The 18379-nt window shown below is 36.4% G+C and overlaps 1 pseudogene; it reads left to right on the forward strand.

The window, feature by feature from the left end:
* Nucleotides 1-4055: 4055 nt before the first annotated feature.
* The window catches only part of LOC134730556 (uncharacterized), a 78356-nt pseudogene continuing 64032 nt past the window's right edge, over nt 4056-18379 (forward strand).

The raw sequence follows: 18379 nt of genomic DNA on the forward strand, positions 1-18379 counted from the left end.
GGAGGGGGGACAGGGGAAGATTAGATATGTATCTGTATTGACAGTGATAAATTGAACATCTGAGATATGTGAGCTAACTTCTTCTGTGGATTCCTTTGCTCTTTCACTTTTTAGAAAAATCTTCAACGGGAATGTCATCTATTTTTTGGATCTTAGTCCTTTGTCAGATGTATAGATTGTGAAGATTTTCTCCCACTTTATGGGTTGTCTGTTTACTTTACTGACTGTTCCTTTTGCCCTACAAAAGCTCTTCAGTTTAATTAAGTCCCAGCTATTTATCTTTGCTTTTATTGCATTTGCTTTTGGGTTCTTGGTGATGAAATCCTTGCCTAAGCCAATATCTAGAAGGGTTTTTCCAATGTTATCTCCTAGAATTTTTATAATTTTAAATCTTAGATTTAGGTCCTTTATCCATATTGAGTTGATTTTTGTATAATGTGAGAGATGAGGATCCAGTTTCATTCTCTTACATGTGGCTTGCCAATTATCCCAGCACCATTTGTTAAAAGCGTGTCCTTTCCCCACTTTACATTTTTGTTTGCTTTGCCAAAGATCAGTTGGCTATAAGTATTTGGGTTTATTCTGGGGTTCTCTGCTCTGTTACATTAGTCTATGTGCCTATTTTTAGACCAGTACCATGCTGTTTTGGGGACTATGACCTTATAGTACAGCTTGAAATCAGGTAATGTGATGCCTCCAGATTTGTTCTTTTTGCTTAGTCTTGCTTTGGCTATGCGGGGTCTTTTTTGGATTCATATGAATTTTAGGATTTTTTTTTCTAGTTCTGTGAAGAATGGTAGTGGTACTTTGATGGGAATTGCATTGAATTTGTAGTTTGCTTTTGGCAGTATGGTTATTTTCACAATATTGATTCTACTCATTCATGAGCATGGGATGTGTTTTCATTTGTTTGTGTTGTCTATGATTTCTTTCAAACAAATTAACAACAACAACAACAACAACAAAAAACAAATAACCCCGTCAAAAAGTGGGTTAATAACATGACGTGACAATTCTCAAAAGAAGATATATAAATGGCCAACAAACATATGCAAAAAATGCTCAACATCATTAATGATCAGAGAAATGTAAATCAAAATCACAAAGTGATACTGCCTTACTCCTGCAAGAATGGCCATAATCAAAAAGTTTAAAAAAATAGATGTTGACATGAATTTGGTGAACAGGAAACAGTTCTACACTGCTGGTGGGAATGTAAACTAGTATAACGACTATAGAAAACCAGTGTGGAGATTCCTTAAATAACTAAAAGTAGAACTACCATTTGATCCAGCAATACCACTACTGGGTTCTACCCAGAGGATAAGAAGTCATCATATGAAAAAGATACTTGCAGACACATGTTTATGGCAGCACAGTTCACAATTGCAAAATGTGGAACCAACCCAAAGCCCATCAATCAACAAGTGGATAAAGAAACTGTGATATTTTATATACATATATATATGATATATATATGCATATACCTATATATGTGTGTGTGTGTATACACACACACACACACACAATAGAATACTACTCAGCCATAAAAAGGAATAAATTAATGGCATTCACAGCAACCTGGATGAGATTGGAGACTGCTATTGCAAGTGAAGTAACTCAAGAGGGGAAAACCAAATATTGTATGTTCTCATTCATAAGTGGGATCTAAGCTATGAGGATGCAAAGGCATAAGAATGACACAATGGACTTTGGGGACTCCAGTGAAAAGGGTAGGAAGTGGGTGAGAGACAAAAGACTACAAATTCGGTGCAGTGTATACTGTTCGGGTGATGGGTGCACCAAAATCTCACAAATCACCGCTAAAGAACTTACTCATGAAACCAAACACCACCTATTCCCCAATAACCTACAGAAATACATTTTTTTTAAAAAAGGAATGTCATCTACTTTCAATATTTATGTGTGTATATGTGTATCTGTGTGTTTGAATGTATCCTGCAAGTCTCTGATAGAAAACTATAAAAAATGCAAATATATCATTAGTTCTAGCACTCCCAAAAATTATTTATTTTGTGAAAATCTTTCATACCCACTGTTCACTGAATCAAGAAAAAAAAAACTCTCATGATGATGACTACTTGGACTCACAGTCTTCATGGAGTGATCTTGTGCCAAGGCTGAATGAAGGGGTAGAAGCAAAGCCATTCATCTCTGCTGCCCTCCCAGATAAAAAGGATAGATTAACATTCACTATGATATTCATCTATAGCCATGAAGATTCTTTGAGAACACCTGCCAACAGTGAGGAATGTCATCTTTTGTATTAACTATCTTTTATAATACACTACTTCAGAGCCCCATAGTAATCGTCATAAATGATGATCAAAATCTTTCAACTGTAGCAAGGTACAAACCCATTAGACAAATTTTATGAAAGAATTGCAGCTGGTTCCCTCTTCTGTAAAATTATTAATCACAATTCCTTCATTTTTGAACTGTTTTGATTCATTGTTCAACAAGTATGCAACAATAGTTGTATATACGATCATTCTACATTTCTGTTAATTGAAATCTTTATATTATACAAAACTTATATTTTGGTTTTGAAATACTTTTGTCACATAATGCCATTAAGTAAACATTAAAGTTTTCAATTTCATTTATTACATAGAGAACACTTTATATTGTTTCTAAGACACCTACCCAAAACATAAACATAACTAGGGCATATAAAACATTACAGTTTTTCATGTTTTCTTTTACTATCGCTACATTTCACCTCTGATTTCATGGAGTGATAAATTATTAAGGAACTAGAAAACATAATGTTTTGAAGAGTCATAGATTTATACAAGTACACCATTTTTCACTTTCTCCTTGGACATGTAGCTCCTTTATTCTTAACCCAACACTCAAAAAAATCAATTATATATTATGTAAATTATACTATCACATCACACAACTAACACATAGTTTCTTTGCCTTGAGAGTGTGTGTTAAGACCCACTCTTCTTTACATCTATTCAAATCATTCCCTGATCTCCTGAATCATAGCTTCAACCATGACCATCTTTCTTGCCCACTCCTCACATTTTGCTATGGTCTACAATCACATAAGTTTTTGATATCCAATATTATTCAGAAAAAACAAAGTCATATTCCCTATGTAAAATTAATGAATTTTCACATACAAGATCGACTGATTCTGCAGAATTCAACATATAATATCACAAAAATGATGGTGGCATCACACGTTATCATTTCTTGCTTTATGGTATTTTTGCCCACATGGAATTAGCTTAAATAGAATATATAGTAAACACAAGAGTCTGGAAATAAAACCATCATAGTATGGTAAAATAAGAGCACCCTGCAGTCCCAAACATTTCTAAGGTGATAAATGTGCAATGAAATACATGAACATAATGTTAGTTGCTGCCGGTGTTTCAATCATTTGAATCATTTCAACTCAACTACGTTTAAATCATTGTGATAAGAAAAATACAAATCAAACAAGTGCTTATTATCCTTAGGACTTTTAAAATGTAATATAAAACAATTATCTCATTTTCTTTTTGCTTAGTGTTGTTACCTATCTCAGACTGAATTTGTTTCTTCTGAATGATCCAGTTTGTTCAGACTATAACATGTAATTGACACCGGAGGGGGCAGGGAAGTGCTCCGTAGAGAAGAGAAGGGCTGGGTCCCTGGAGAGGGCTCCACCCTCGGGCCTGTGCCCAGGGACTTAAGTGAGAACAGGCACTCCCGTTTTCACTCCCGAATGTTGCATTTTCCAAGGCCACTCTAGCCTGACACGTCCCCCATCGTGTGCCCACATAAACCTGAGACCTTAGTGGACACAAAACACAAAAGCGGCAGAGAGCGGCGGCAAGCAGCAGAGAGGAGCAGGGCGCCACGCAGAGGAGAAAAGGGGCATCAGAACGTCATGAGGAGTTTGGCCCAGAACAGCCAAACTCCAGGGTAGGATTATCTCCCCCAACCCACCTTCCCACTCCAGCTCCCCATCTGGCTGAAAGCCATCTTCGCTGCTCAGTAAAGTCTCCGCATTCATCACCTTTCAAACAGTTCATATGACCTTATTAGTCCAGGACCGCGACAAGAATCTGGGGGTTAACAGTCAGCCATCCCCAGAAGGCAAGGCTAAAGGAGTACATTGTGTAACATACGCCTACTTGGGCTTCGGGAGTCGTAGCCACCCACCCCTAGACACTGCAGTGGGGCCGGAGCCCAAAAGCGTTCTCCCTGGCTCCTACACCTGCCAGTCTGCATGCTGCCCTTGTCCCATAACGGGTTTGAGATCTCAGTGGCCGAACAGAGAGCCACAGCCATGTTACACGTCCTGCGAGGGAGGTGGGCAGGGGACTCTCCTGTTTCATAATGTGCATGTGTATCACTGTGTATTTCCATGCATTTATGCTACAATTAAGCAGCATTGCCTTAAGTTTTGTAACCTACCCCACCCAAACTTATTATAATCTAACATTCAAGATACCTGGGATCTCCAGTTTATAATGAGCTCAATGTTTCCCATTTCTAGAAAATCTTACTACCAATCATTTTCTCTTTTATATCACATTCTTATTCTAACAAGTATGTACATTTTAAGGTAAATACAGTCCTCCCTCACCCTGAGGGATTGATTGCAGGACATCTCACAAATGCCAAAATTCATGGAGGCCCGAGTCCTTGATATAAAATAGTATAGTATTTATATAGACCCTATACACATATTCCCCTATACTTTATCTCCAGATTACTAATAACACTTAATATGCTGTAAATACTATGTAAAGAGTTGTTATACTGTATTAAGAAATAATGACAAGAAAAAAGTATATATATATATGTTTAGTACAAATGCAATTTTTTTGGAATATTTTAGATCTGTGGTTGGTTGAATATATGTAGGTGGAACCCACAAATACAGAGGGTTGACTATGTTTATTTTTATTTCTCAAAGTATGCATAGGTTACTCTATGTTAGAATAACCTGTACCTCTCACTATATCTCTCTGTTATATTGTATATTTACTTTAACACTTTATGCAGAATGATGTATTCTGAAATGCATCCTTGAAGAGAAGAGCTCTGTCTATATAGATTACTATATATACAAGAGAGTCCATTACATTATGGTGATGATTAATAACAAACACTTAAAAGTAAGGAAACCACAACCCTTTCTAAGGGCTCGGGACTTCATAAACACTGAGTAACATTAATATGCTATTAGTTTATAAACACCAGAATGTGTCAAATATAGTAATAAATCCAAAGCTCAATGAACAATAAATTAGGATTGATAATATTACATCAAGGAATATATCAAAGGAATATAAGGGAATCATTTTTTATTAGAATTCCAATAAAATTTGAAGCCCTTAAGATTTCTGCATAGTGCTTTGTAGAGATAAGTGCTTAATTTTTTTTTCTGTTGATTGAGCAGTTGCATTCCTCATAAATGCCTTCTGATCTTTTGATAACTGTCCTCATATAAAGGATGATTTCACTAATCACACATTTCATCATTTGAATTGCTCCTTATTTTCATTTTATGACTGAATTTTCGTGACCATGTATTTATATTTAATTACTTCTTATAAGCCCTATTCCATACTTGATAAGGCATTTTGCACAGTTAGTAAATAAATTCATTAACGTATAAATATCAACATGTAAAACATTTATTTAATATAAAACAAATGTGTAGACTCACTGAAAGAAGGTCTACACATTTAAAGTGTTTTCTTCCCAGTATTAACCAGGCTTATTTTCAGATTTTATCTCCTCGGTGATGCCCAAAGCAACCTGCCAACATGCAACTGTTTTTATTACCTGAGTAGTAGATATAGCAACTACTAGAAGTTGAAAAGAAAGCCCAGAAAATTTGAGAATAAAATGGTTTTTTTATTCAGTCCTAGCATAAGCACAAATAGTGCTATGTGAAACTTCTTACTTTGAAACTTAAGCAAGTCTGTTTCCAATGATAGCTCTGAATTATACTTTATCTTTCCATTCAGTAGGTTGTAACTCAGATATGTCTGGAAGACTAAACTGGTTTTTCTAATTTGTTCTGTTTCTAGCTCCTGAATTGGATAACAAGAGGTGATAGCTTTCTTCTGCCTTTTGTCTTGTATAACTGAGTTAGTTTTTTATTGTTGCCGTAAAAAGTTATCAAAAAATTAGCAGCTTAAAAGAACACTCATTGATTATCTCACAGTTCTGTAGATCAGAAGTCCAGCATGTGTCTCACAGGCCTCAAAATCAAGATGTTGGCCACATTGTCTGTTTTACTGAAGGCTCTGGGGATGAACCCAATCCCGAACTCATTGAGATTACTGGCAAAATCGAGCTTCTTGTAGTTAGAAAGCTAAGGTCTCTGTTCCTTGAGAGCTGTCAGCTAAGGATCAATCCTGGCTCCTTGAGGCCTCTCTCTGTGCTCTGCAAATGAACTCCTGCATCTAAGGGTCGATAATGGCACACTGAGTTCTCACGCTTGAAATCGTTCCGACTTTGCCTTCCGCAGCGTCCCTCTTCTGCCACATCCCTCTCTCTTTTTTTTTTTCGCTCTGTCGCCCAGGCTGGAATGCAGTGGCACGATCTTGGCTCACTGCAGCCTCCGCCTCCCGGGTTCAAGCGATTCTCCTGCCTCAGCCTCCTGAGTAGCTGGGACTACATACAGGTGCATGCCACCATGCCCGACTATTTTTTGTGTTTTTAGTAGAGACGGGGTTTCACCATGTTGGCCAGGATGGTCTCGATCTCCTGACCTCATGATCCACCTGCCTCGCCTCCCAAAGTGCTGGGATTACAAGCCTGAGCCACCACGCCTGGCCATATCTCTCTGTTTTTAAAGGGCATTGTGACTAGATTGATCCCAGCTGGATTATATAGTATTACCTTCCTAAACAAAGTCTATATCCTTAATGACTGCTGCAAAGTCCCTTTGTCATGTAATATTACATATTTACAAGTACCAGAGATTAAGACATGAACATCTTTTGGTGAATTCGAACTACCACAATAACATATTGTATTCACGTACTTTAAAATTTGTATCCATAGTGTGGAGAAATAAAATGTTAAACTATTGGTAGTATAAAAATTACATAATTATATCTTTACTAAGTATAGCTAGGACCAGGCATGCACTACCATGCCCACTAATTTAAAAAAAATTGTTTATAGAGGTGAAAGTTTCACTATGTTGCTAGTCTTGAACTCCTAGCCTCAAGGGATCCTCCTGCCTTGGCCTTCCAAAGCACCGGGATTACAGGCCTGAGCCACCATACTCAGGCTATAGTCATAATTTAATTAGTACAATCAGAACTTAAAATGCTACCATAATTTTATGTTGTTTGTATGAATGTGCCAATCTTTATTGCTTTATAAATAATTATCACAGTTTGTATATTTATCTTGTAAACAAACCTTATTAGAATTTATACTTTCTCTCCTTCCTGTGAGAATCTCATTTCTATTAGTTTCAAGGTTATCACTACCTGTGGGTTTACATTTCATGATCCTTACATACCAAATTCAGGCCACTCAGAGCCAATTCACATTTCTTCCAGGTCAGTACAATCATTTTATAATAAAATTTAATGTTTCTTACAATGGATAAATTATCACAATCTTTTCTCTAAAGTGATTTATGACTTCAAAAATGTCTTTGTCTAATCCTTTGCTAGGTAAAAACAATTTGTATTTTAATCACATTTCTTTATAGCTATTATATTTTTGATTAAATAACATTTTTCATGAAAATCCCTATATTAACATTATATGCCAGAAATCATTTTTATATTTATTAACCATGCTCCAATTTGTTAAATATATGTTATATATATGAGACAAAATTTTGAGTTAAACAAATACTTGAAATCAAGAGAAGATCCAGCATAATTGTCATTTTGAAAGTTCCGACTACATGCATTTCACTCAGATCTCATCTTACCACTGAAAATGATAGAAAATTATGGACACATTATATATTACATGTTATAAAATATATTGTTCTGTAAAACATATAATTTTGTATAATTTCAATGTACTCTCTTGATGCTTGCACTATTAAACAGTACCTGTGTTTCTCCCAGATTATTATACAGTGTTCTCTCAGTATCCATGGGGGATTTGCTCCAGGTGCTCCTGTGGGTACTTGAGCTGTGTATGCTCAAGTTTCTTATATGAAATGGTATAGTATTTGCATATAACCTATGTACATTGTCCCATATAGTTTAAATCATCTCAATATTACTTATAATACCTAATATAATGTAAATATGTAAACAGTTGTTATACAATTTTGTTTAGAAAATAATGGCAAAAAAAGATTTGACATCTTCATTATAGATGCTTATTATTATTATTATTATACTTTAAGTTCTAGGGTACATGTGCACAATGTGCAGGTTTGTTACATATGTATACATGTGCCATGTTGGTTTGCTGCACCAATTAACTCCTCATTTGCATTAGGTATTTCTCCTAATGCTATCCCTCCCCCTGCCCTCCGCCCCGTGAGAGGCCCCCGTGTGTGATGTACCCTGCTCTGTGTCCAAGTGTTCTCATTGTTCAGTTCCCATCTATGAGTGAGAACATGTGGTGTTTGGTTTTCTCTCCTTGTGATAGTTTGCTCAGAATGATGGTTTCCAGCTTCATCCATGTCCCTGCAAAGGACATGAACTCACCCTTTTTAATGGCTGCACAGTATTCCACGGTGTATATGTGCCACATTTTCTTAATCCAGTCTATTATTCATGGCCATTTGGGTTGTTTCCAAGTTTTTGCTATTGTGAGTAGTGCCACAATAAACACACGTGTGCATGAGTCTTTATAGTAGAATGATTTTTAATACTTTGGGTATATACCCAGTAATGGGATGGCTGGGTCAAATGGTATTTCTAGTTCTAGATCCTTGAGGAATCGCCACACTGTCTTCCACAATGGTTGAACTAGTTTACAGTCCCACCAACAGTGTAAAAGCGTTCCTATTTTTCCACATCCTCTCCATCATCTGTGGTGTCGACTTTTTAATGATCGGCATTCTAACTGGTGTGAGATGGTATCTCATTGTGGTTTTGATTTGCATTTCTCTGATGGCCAGTGATGATGAGCATTTTTTCATGTGTCTGTTGGCTGCATTAATGTCTTCTTTTGAGAAGTGTCTGTTCTTATCCTTTGCCTACTTTTTGATGAGGTTGTTTGTTTTTTTCTTGTAAATTTGTTTAAGTTCTTTGTAGATTCTGGATATTAGCCCTTTGTCAGATGGGTAGATTGCAAAAATTTTCTCCCTTTCTATAGGACGCCTGTTCACTCTGATGGTAGTTTCTTTTGCTGTGCAGAAACTCTTTAGCTTAATTAGATCCCAATTGTCTATTTTGGCTTTTGTTGCCATTGCTTTTGGTGTTTTAGTTATGAAGTCCTTGCCCCATGCCTATGTCCTGAGTGGTGTTGCCTAGGTTTTCTTCTAGGGTTTTTATGGTTCAGGTCTAACATTTAAGTCTTTAATGCATCTTGAGTTAATTTTTGTATAAGGTGTAAGGAAGGGATCCAGTTTCAGCTTCCTACATATGGCTAGCCAGTTTTCCCAGCACCATTTATTAAATAGGGAATCCTTTCCCCATTGCTTGTTTTTGTCAGGTTTGTCAAAGATCAGATGATTGTACATGTGTGGTGTTATTTCTGAGGCCTCTGTTCTGTTCCATTGATCTAGCTTCCTGTTTTGGTACCAGTACCATGCTGTTTTGGTTATTGTAGTCTTGTAGTATAGTTTGAATTCAGGTAACATGATGCCTCCAGCTTTGTTCTTTTTGCCTAGGATTGTCTTGAATACAGGCTCTTTTTAGGTTCCATATGAACTTTAAAGTAGTTTTTTCTGATTCTGTGAAGAAAGTTATTGGTAGCTTGATGGGGATGGCATTGAATCTATAAATTACCTTGGGCAGTATGGCCATTTTCACGATATTGATTCTTCCTATCCAAGAGCATGGAATGTTCTTCCATTTGTTTGCATCCTCTTTTATTTCATTGAGTGGTGGTTTGTAGTTCTCCTTGAAGAGGTCCTTCATATCCCTTGTAAGTTGGATTCCTAGGTATTTTATTCTCTTTGTAGCAATTGAGAATGGGAGCTCACTCATGATTTGGCTCTCTGTTTGTCTGTTATTGGTATGTAGGAATGCCTGGGATTTTTGCAATTGATTTTGTATCCTGAAACTTTGCTGAAGTTGCTTATCAGCTTAAGAAGATTTTGGGCTGAGGTGATGGGGTTTTCTAAATATACAGTCATGTCATCTGCAAACAGGGACAATCTGACTTCCTCTTTTCCTAACTGAATACCCTTTATTTCTTTCTCTTGCCTCATTGCCCTGGCCAGAACTTCCAACACTATGTTGAATAGGAGAAGCGACAGAGAGCATCCCTGTCTTATGCCCGTTTCCAAAGGGAATGCTTCCAGTTTTTGCCCATTCAGTATAATATTGGCTGTGGGTTTGTCATAAATAGTACTTATTATTTTGAGATACGTTCCATCAATACCGAGCTTATTGAGAGTTTTTATCATGAAGGGCTGTTGTATTTTGTCAAAGGCCTTTTCTGCATCTATTGAGATAATCATGTGGTTTTTGTCATCGGTTCTGTTTATGTGATGGATTACTTTTATTGGTTTGCATATGTTGAACCAGCCTTTCAACCCAGGGATGAAGCTGACTTGATCGTGGTGGATAAGCTTTTTGATGTGCTGCTGGATTCGGTTTGCCAGTATTTTATTGAGGATTTTCGCATTGATGTCCATCAGGGATATTAGTCTAAAATTGTCTTTTTTGTTTGTGTCTCTGCCAGGCTTTGGTATCAGGATGATACTGGCCTCATAAAAAGAGTTACGGAGGATTCCCTTTTTCTATTGATTGGAATAGTTTCAGAAGGAATGGTACCAGCTCTTCCTTGTACCTCTGGTAGAATTTGGCTGTGAATCCGTCTGGTCCTGGACTTTTTTTCGTTGGTAGGCTATTAATTATTGCCTCAATTTCAGAGCCTGTTATTGGTCTATTCAGAGATTCAACTTCTTCCTGGTTTAGTCTTGGGAGGGTGTATGTGTCCAGGAATTTATCCATTTCTTCTAGATTTTCTAGTTTATTTGTGTAGAGGTTTCCATAGTGTTCTCTGCTGGTAGTTTGTATTACTGTGGGATTGGTGGTGATATCCTCTTTATCATTTTTTATTGTGTCTATTTGATTCTTCTTTCTTTTCTTCTTTATTAGTCTTGCTAGCAGTCTATCAATTTTGTTGATCTTTTCAAAAACCAGCTCCTGGATTCATTGATTTTTTGAAGGTTTTTTGTGTCTCTATGTCCTTCAGTTCTGCTCTGATCTTAGTTATTTCTTGCCTTTTGCTAGCGTTTGAATGTGTTTGCTCTTGCTTCTCTAGTTCTTTTAATTATGAGGTTAAGGTGGCGATTTTAGATCTCTCCTGCTTTCTCTTGTGGGCATTTAGTGCTATAAATTTCCCTCTACACACTGCTTTAAATGTGTCCCAGGGATTCTGGTATGTTGTGTCTTTGTTCTCATTGGTTTCAAAGAACATCTTTATTTCTGCCTTCATTTCGTTATGTACCCAGTAGTCACTCTGGAGCAGGTTGTTCAGTTTCCATGTAGTTGTGCAGTTTTGAGTGAGTTTCTTAATCCTGAGTTCTAATTTGATTGCACTGTGGTCTGAAAGACAGTTTGTTGTGATTTCTGTTCTTTTACATTTGCTGAGGAGTGCTTTACTTCCAACTATGTGGTCAGTTTTGGAATAAGTGTGATGTGGTGTGGAGAAGAATGTATATTCTGTTGATTTCGGGTGGGGAGTTCTGTAGATGTTTATTAGGTCCACTTGGTGCAGAGCTGAGTTCAAGTCCTGGATATTCTTGTTAATCTTCTGTCTCGTTGATGTCTAATATTGACAGTGGAGTGAAAAGTCTCCCATTATTATTGTGTGGGAGTCTAAGTCTCTTTGTAGGTCTCTAAGGACTTGCTTTATGAATCTGGGTGCTCCTGTATTGGATGCATACATATTTAGGATAGTTAGTTCTTCTTGTTGAATTGATCCCTTTACCATTATGTAATGGCCTTCTTTGTCTCGTTTGATCTTTGTTGGTTTAAAGTCTGTTTTATCAGAGACTAGGATTGCAATCCCTGCATGGTTTTTTTTGTTTGTTTTTTTTTTGTTTTTTTTTTTTTTGCTTTCCGTTAGCTTGGTAGATCTTCCTCTGTCCCTTAATTTTGAGCCTATGTTTGTCTCTGCACATGAGATGGGTCTCCTGAATACAGCACACTGATGGGTCTTAACTCTTTATCCAATTTGCCAGTCTATGTCTTTTAATTGGGGCATTTAGCCCATTTACATTTAAGGTTAATATTGTTATATGTGAATTTGATCCTGTCATTATGATGTTAGCTGGTTATTTTGCCCGTTAGTTGATGCAGTTTCTTCCTAGCATCGATGGTCTTTACAATTTGGAATGCTTTTGCAGTGGTTGGTAGCAGTTGTTCCTTTCCATGTTTAGTGCTTCCTTCAGGAGCTCTTGAAAGGAAGGTCTGGTAGTGACAAAATCTCTCAGCATTTGCTTGTCTATAAAGGATTTTATTTCTCCTTCACTTATGAAGCTTAGTTTGGCTGGATATGAAATTCCGGGTTGAAAATTCTTTTCATTAAGAATGTTGAATATTGGCCCCCACTCCCTTCTGGCTTATAGAGTTTCTGCTGAGAGATCGGCTGTTAGCCTGATGGGTTTCCCTTTGTGGGTAACCTGACCTTTCTCTCTGGCTGCCCTTAACATTTTTTCCTTCATTTCAACCTTGGTAAATCTGACAACTATGTGTCTTGGGGTTGCTCTTCTTGAGGATTATCTTTGTGATGTTCTCTGTATTTCTGGAATTTGAATGTCTGCCTGCCTTGCTAGGTTGTGGAAGTTCTCCTGGATAATATCCTGAAGAGTGTTTTCTAACTTGTTTCCATTCTCCCCATCACTTTCAGGTACACCAATCAATCATAGATTTGTTCTTTTCTCATAGTCCCATATTTCTTGGAGGGTTTGTTCATTTCTTTTTACTCTTTTTTCTCTAAACCTCTCCTCTTACTTTATTTCATTAATTTGATGTTAAATCACTGATACCCTTTCTTCCACTTGATTGAATCAGCTATTAAAGCTTGTGCATGCATCATGTAGTTCTCATGCCATGGTTTTCAGCTCCATCAGGTCATTTAAGGTCCTTTCTACACTGTTTATTCTAGTTAGCCATACGGCTAATCTTTTTTCAAGGTTTTTAGCTTCCTTGAGATGGGTTCAAACATCCTCCTTTAGCTCAGAAAAGTTTGTTATTACTGACCTTCTGAAGCCTACTTCTGTCAGCTCGTCAAAGTCATTCTTCGTCCAGCTTTGTTCTATTGCTGGCAAGGAGCTGCAATCCTTTGGAAGAGAAGAGGTGCTCTGATTTTTAGAATTTTCAGCTTTTCTGGTCTGGTTTCTCCCCATCTTTGTGGTTTTATCTACCTTTGGTCTTTGATGCTGGTGACCTACAGATGGGGTTTTGGTGTGGATGTCCCTTTTGTTGATGATGATGCTATTCATTTCTGTTTGTTAGTCTTCATTCTAAGAGTCAGCTCCCTCAGCTACAGCTCTGTTGGGGTTTGCTGGAGGCCCACTCCAGACCCTGTTTGCCTGGGTATCACCAGCGGAGACTGCAGAACAGCAAATATTACAGAACAGCAAATATTGCTGACTGATCCTTCCTCTGGAAGCTTCATCCCAGAAGGGCACCCACTTGTATGAGGTGTCAGTCGGCCCCTACTGGTAGGTGTCTCCCAGTTAGGCTACACGGGGGTCAGGGACCCACTTGAGGAGGCAGTCTGTTCATTCTCAGAGTTCATTCAAACACGGTGCTGGGAGAACCACTGCCCTCTTCAGAGCTGTCAGACAGGGATGTTTAAGTCTGCAGAAGTTTCTGCTGCCTTTTGTTCAGCTATGCCCTGCCCCCAGAGGTGGGGTCTACAGAGGCAGCAGGCCTTGCAGAGCTGCCATGGGCTCCACCCAGTTCGAGCTTCCCTGGCTGCTTTGTTTACCTACCCAAGCCTCAGCAATGGCAGACGCCGCTCCCCCTGCCAGGCTGCTGCCTTGCAGGTAGATCTCAGATTGCTGTGCTAGCAGTGAGCAAGGCTTTCTGGGCGTGGGACCCACTGAGCCAGGCGCGGAATATAATCCCCTGGTGTGTCATTTGCTAAGACAGGAGATTGGAAAAGCACAGTATTTGGGCAGGAGTGTCCCAATTTTTCAGGTACCATCTGTCACGACTTCCGTTGGCTAGGAAAGGGAAATCCCCAAACCCTTGCACTTCCCGGGTAAGGTGATGCCCCGCTCTGCTTCAGCTCACCCTCCATGGGCTGCATCCACTGTCCAACTAGTCCCAGTGAGATGAACCAGGTACCTCAGTTGGAAATGCAGAAATCACCTGTCTTCTGCATGGATCACACAGGGAGCTGCAGATTAGAGCTGTTCCTATTCAGCCATCTTGGAACAGAATCACTTTTTTTTTTTTGGTTTTTTAACATTTTCAATTTCTGGTTAGTTAAGTCCATGGATGTGGAACTCATAGATACAAAATCTTAGCTATAATTTCTCTAAATATTTGAAAATATTACTAAATATTTAAAAATAGAATTTAATATTCTAAAAAATTAAGTTCTTAGAATACACACAATTACTAACATTCTCAGTAAAAATAAATGTTTATGCTATCAACCCAAAATTTCAAACAGAATATGACGATTATCCCAAATATAGGTATATATATAAAGATATATACATTTTTAATCACATAGCTTAAAATAAATAATATATATTATTTTACACACAATATAATATATATTATTTATCTTAATATATATTATATATATTTGGGATAATTATCTTGGGGTAATATATTCTCTTTGAGATAATATATATATTTTAATCACATAGCATATTAGGGGAGGAATCACGTTTTAAAACATTCAGACATTATAGACATAGCAAAAAAGAACAATAAAAATTTATTTTTATCCTAATTTTAAAATAATTGTATTATAACTAAGAAATTGTATAACCTTTTAGCATAATTATATTTTCATAATCATGTTGAATAATTATAATGAATTTTAGAATACAAATATAAGATTTGTATATATTGGTTAATTCAATGAAATAGAAATATTTATTTCTGAATGATTTTCTAATATATGTTCATTTATCTTCTTATTTATTTAAATTAAGAGTGCAGAAAAATATTACTTGATAGAGATCATTCTTTTAATTGTTAGAAATATTCTATGTATAGCAAACTTTATTTAAAAAAATAAAAACTGCATTCCTCACCACAAAAAGTAGTTTTTTTCCCTCTCAAATATATGCAACTGGACAATAACACTCATAACTTTCTATACATTTAATATTTTATATCATCCCTAATACACATTTACCTCTCCCTCAAACTACCAAAAAGAAGGTAAATAAATTTAAAAATACTGTGAAATTTTTAACTATCCAAGTATTATAATTAACAGATATTTTATTTGTTGACTATTTCTCCACAACATCCAACAGACAAGTACAATGATGTCTGCTCTCACCGCTTATATTAAACAATTTAACCATTGCTCTAAATTACAAAAGAGAAACTCAGTTCAAGTTAAAAGGAAGAAACAAAACTTTTATTCATACATGCTATTATCGCATACTTACAAAATCTTAAGGGGGAAAAAGTTACAACTAATAAGATTAAGTAAGATCCCAGACACTGATATGAATATGCACACACATACACACTCAAAAGTACCTGTTGTTAAAGCAAATATATAAAAATTTGAATTTTTTTGTTTTTGCTTTTGTTTTCAATTCGTTGGGGAGAGAACAGTTTGCTTAGTATAAAAATCATTTGTGAGGCAAAGAGTACAGATGAGGATGGCAAACACGGGATATATGCTCTCCTCAGTCTGGCCCTACGGAATGGGCATGTTCCCCTATCATCAATGGGGTGAGTAAGGGCAGAAATGTGCTGCTATAAGTAAAACATAGGCAGAAAATAAGTTTTTTATGCTATCTTGCTCACGGTCTTTATCTATATTGTATCCCAAATAGACTTTAATAGTTATTCGGCCGGGCGCGGTGGCTCACGCCTGTAATCCCAGCACTTTGGGAGGCCGAGGTGGGCGGATCACGAGGTCAGGAGATCGAGACCATCCTGGCTAACACGGTGAAACCCCGTCTCTACTAAAAATATAAAAAATTAGCCAGGCGTGGTGGCGGGCGCCTGTAGTCCCAGCTACTCAGGAGGCTGAGGCAGGAGAATGGCGTGAACCCGGGAGGCGGAGCTTGCAGTGAGCCGAGATCGTGCCACTGCACTCCAGCCTGGGCGACAGAGACTCCGTCTCAAAAAAAAAAAAAAAAAAAAAAAGTTATTCTTTGAACCATCTCATAGTCAAAAACTGCTGAGTTAACTAGAATTTAGAAGGAATTTTATGTATTATTTATGTTTTTCCTAATTTAAATCTTTACTAGCACTGTTATTTGGAAGTATAACTCTCTTTCTCTTCCTGTGTGTGTGTGTGTGTCTGTGTGTGTAGCAGTAGGCTTCTCCAAAGAGAAAGTGGTACCTGCCGGATCTCTTTAGTGTCTAGGCTCATACCTATCACAGCATCATTTCCACCACATTTCACATTTTATGTCCTGCAGGATTTTACTGAGAATAATAAAGTATAGAAGAGTGAGTAAAAGCAATGATGCTTGAAAATTGCTAAAAGAGTATATCTTAAATATTGTCACCATGAAAATAAGTATATGTAAATCAGCTTCATTTAATCATTTCATGATGTATAAATAAACCAAAATATCAAGAAAAAGAAAAGAGTAATGGTACTAGTATCAGACAAATATAGGTTTTGTCTTGGCTTTTTTACTCAAAGCTGAGTGATCCTGGATAATGCATTTAAAATCTCTAAGACTCATTTTTCTTTCTAATAAAATGGGAATTAAAATAGGTCATGTTAGAAGGAATTTGCATTGTTTCATTAATAGTGATTCAAATGTTAGAAAATATATCGTTATGTAATATATTTTATTTTAAAAGTCCTAAAATTAACCAACATCATCAAGAAAAGTTTTAGGGAGTTCACATTTTTTTTTCCATCAATTTGGTCTAAACTGAGAATGTGATTTTCCACATGTTAAGATGAGAACCATGTAATTAGTTATTTAAAATAAGGAAGTGGTTGGGGATACCTCAACTTTTATTACAGTAACCCATAAGATTTCAATTAGTCAGTGGTCAGCATTGTTATTTTATCTTGTAGGACTGAATCAAACAACATATGAAATGTCATTTATTTCGCAATTTGGACGTTTTTACTATAGTTTAAATCTGAATCAGGGAATCAGCCTAAGAGCACACATTGTATTGTGTTTCATTCAGGTATGTGAGTAAACACGTGTGTGTCATTCATATGTAAATATAAAAGTTGGAGACATTTAATATTTTGTCCCTGACATTCTACACATTTACCCTTAAATATTAGAGTACTTTCCCAAGAATATATAACCACACTACAATTATCAAAATCATTAATTAGTACAGTGTCACAGTTCTTTTTATGTGAATCAATTGTACATATTCAAATTTTATCTGTTGCTTTGTTATTGTCCTTATTAGCTATTTTTGTTTTTTCAATATAAGGTTCAATTCAATCCATGCATTACATTTATTTACCACATTACATTAGTCTTTTTTAATCTGTAAGACTTCCTTAGCCTTTCCTTGGCTTTCATGACCTTGACATTTTAAAAAAATTGCAGGAGACTTATTTTATGGAATGCTCCTCCATTTAGTTTTGACTCCTGCTTGCTAATGATTATATTTAAATGATGCACTTTTGATAGGAACATCTCAGAAGTGATGCTGTGTCTCCCTCAGTGCCTCATATTAGGAAGCACATGTGTCAGTTTGTCCCATTATTGCTGATGGTAACTTTGATTATTTACCTAAGGAGATAGCTGCTAGGTAAATCCACTATAAAATTATTGGTCCTTCTTGAAATATATATATATATATATATATATACACACACACACACATACACACATATATATACACACACATATATATACACACATATATACACACACAGATATATATATATATATATACACACACATATGTATATATATGTAGTTTGGAGTGAGTTACTTTGACAATATTCAAACATCCTGATCCTCATTAAACTTTTGCCTGCTAGTTTAGCTCATGCACTCGATTTTTGTCTTACTCGATTTTTATAATAGTTTCTAAGTGTTGTTGTTTCTAATGCTATCATTTTTTCTATCTAT

The sequence above is a fragment of the Pan paniscus genome, chromosome 5 (assembly GCF_029289425.2).
Source record: "Pan paniscus chromosome 5, NHGRI_mPanPan1-v2.0_pri, whole genome shotgun sequence".
NCBI lineage: Eukaryota > Metazoa > Chordata > Mammalia > Primates > Hominidae > Pan > Pan paniscus.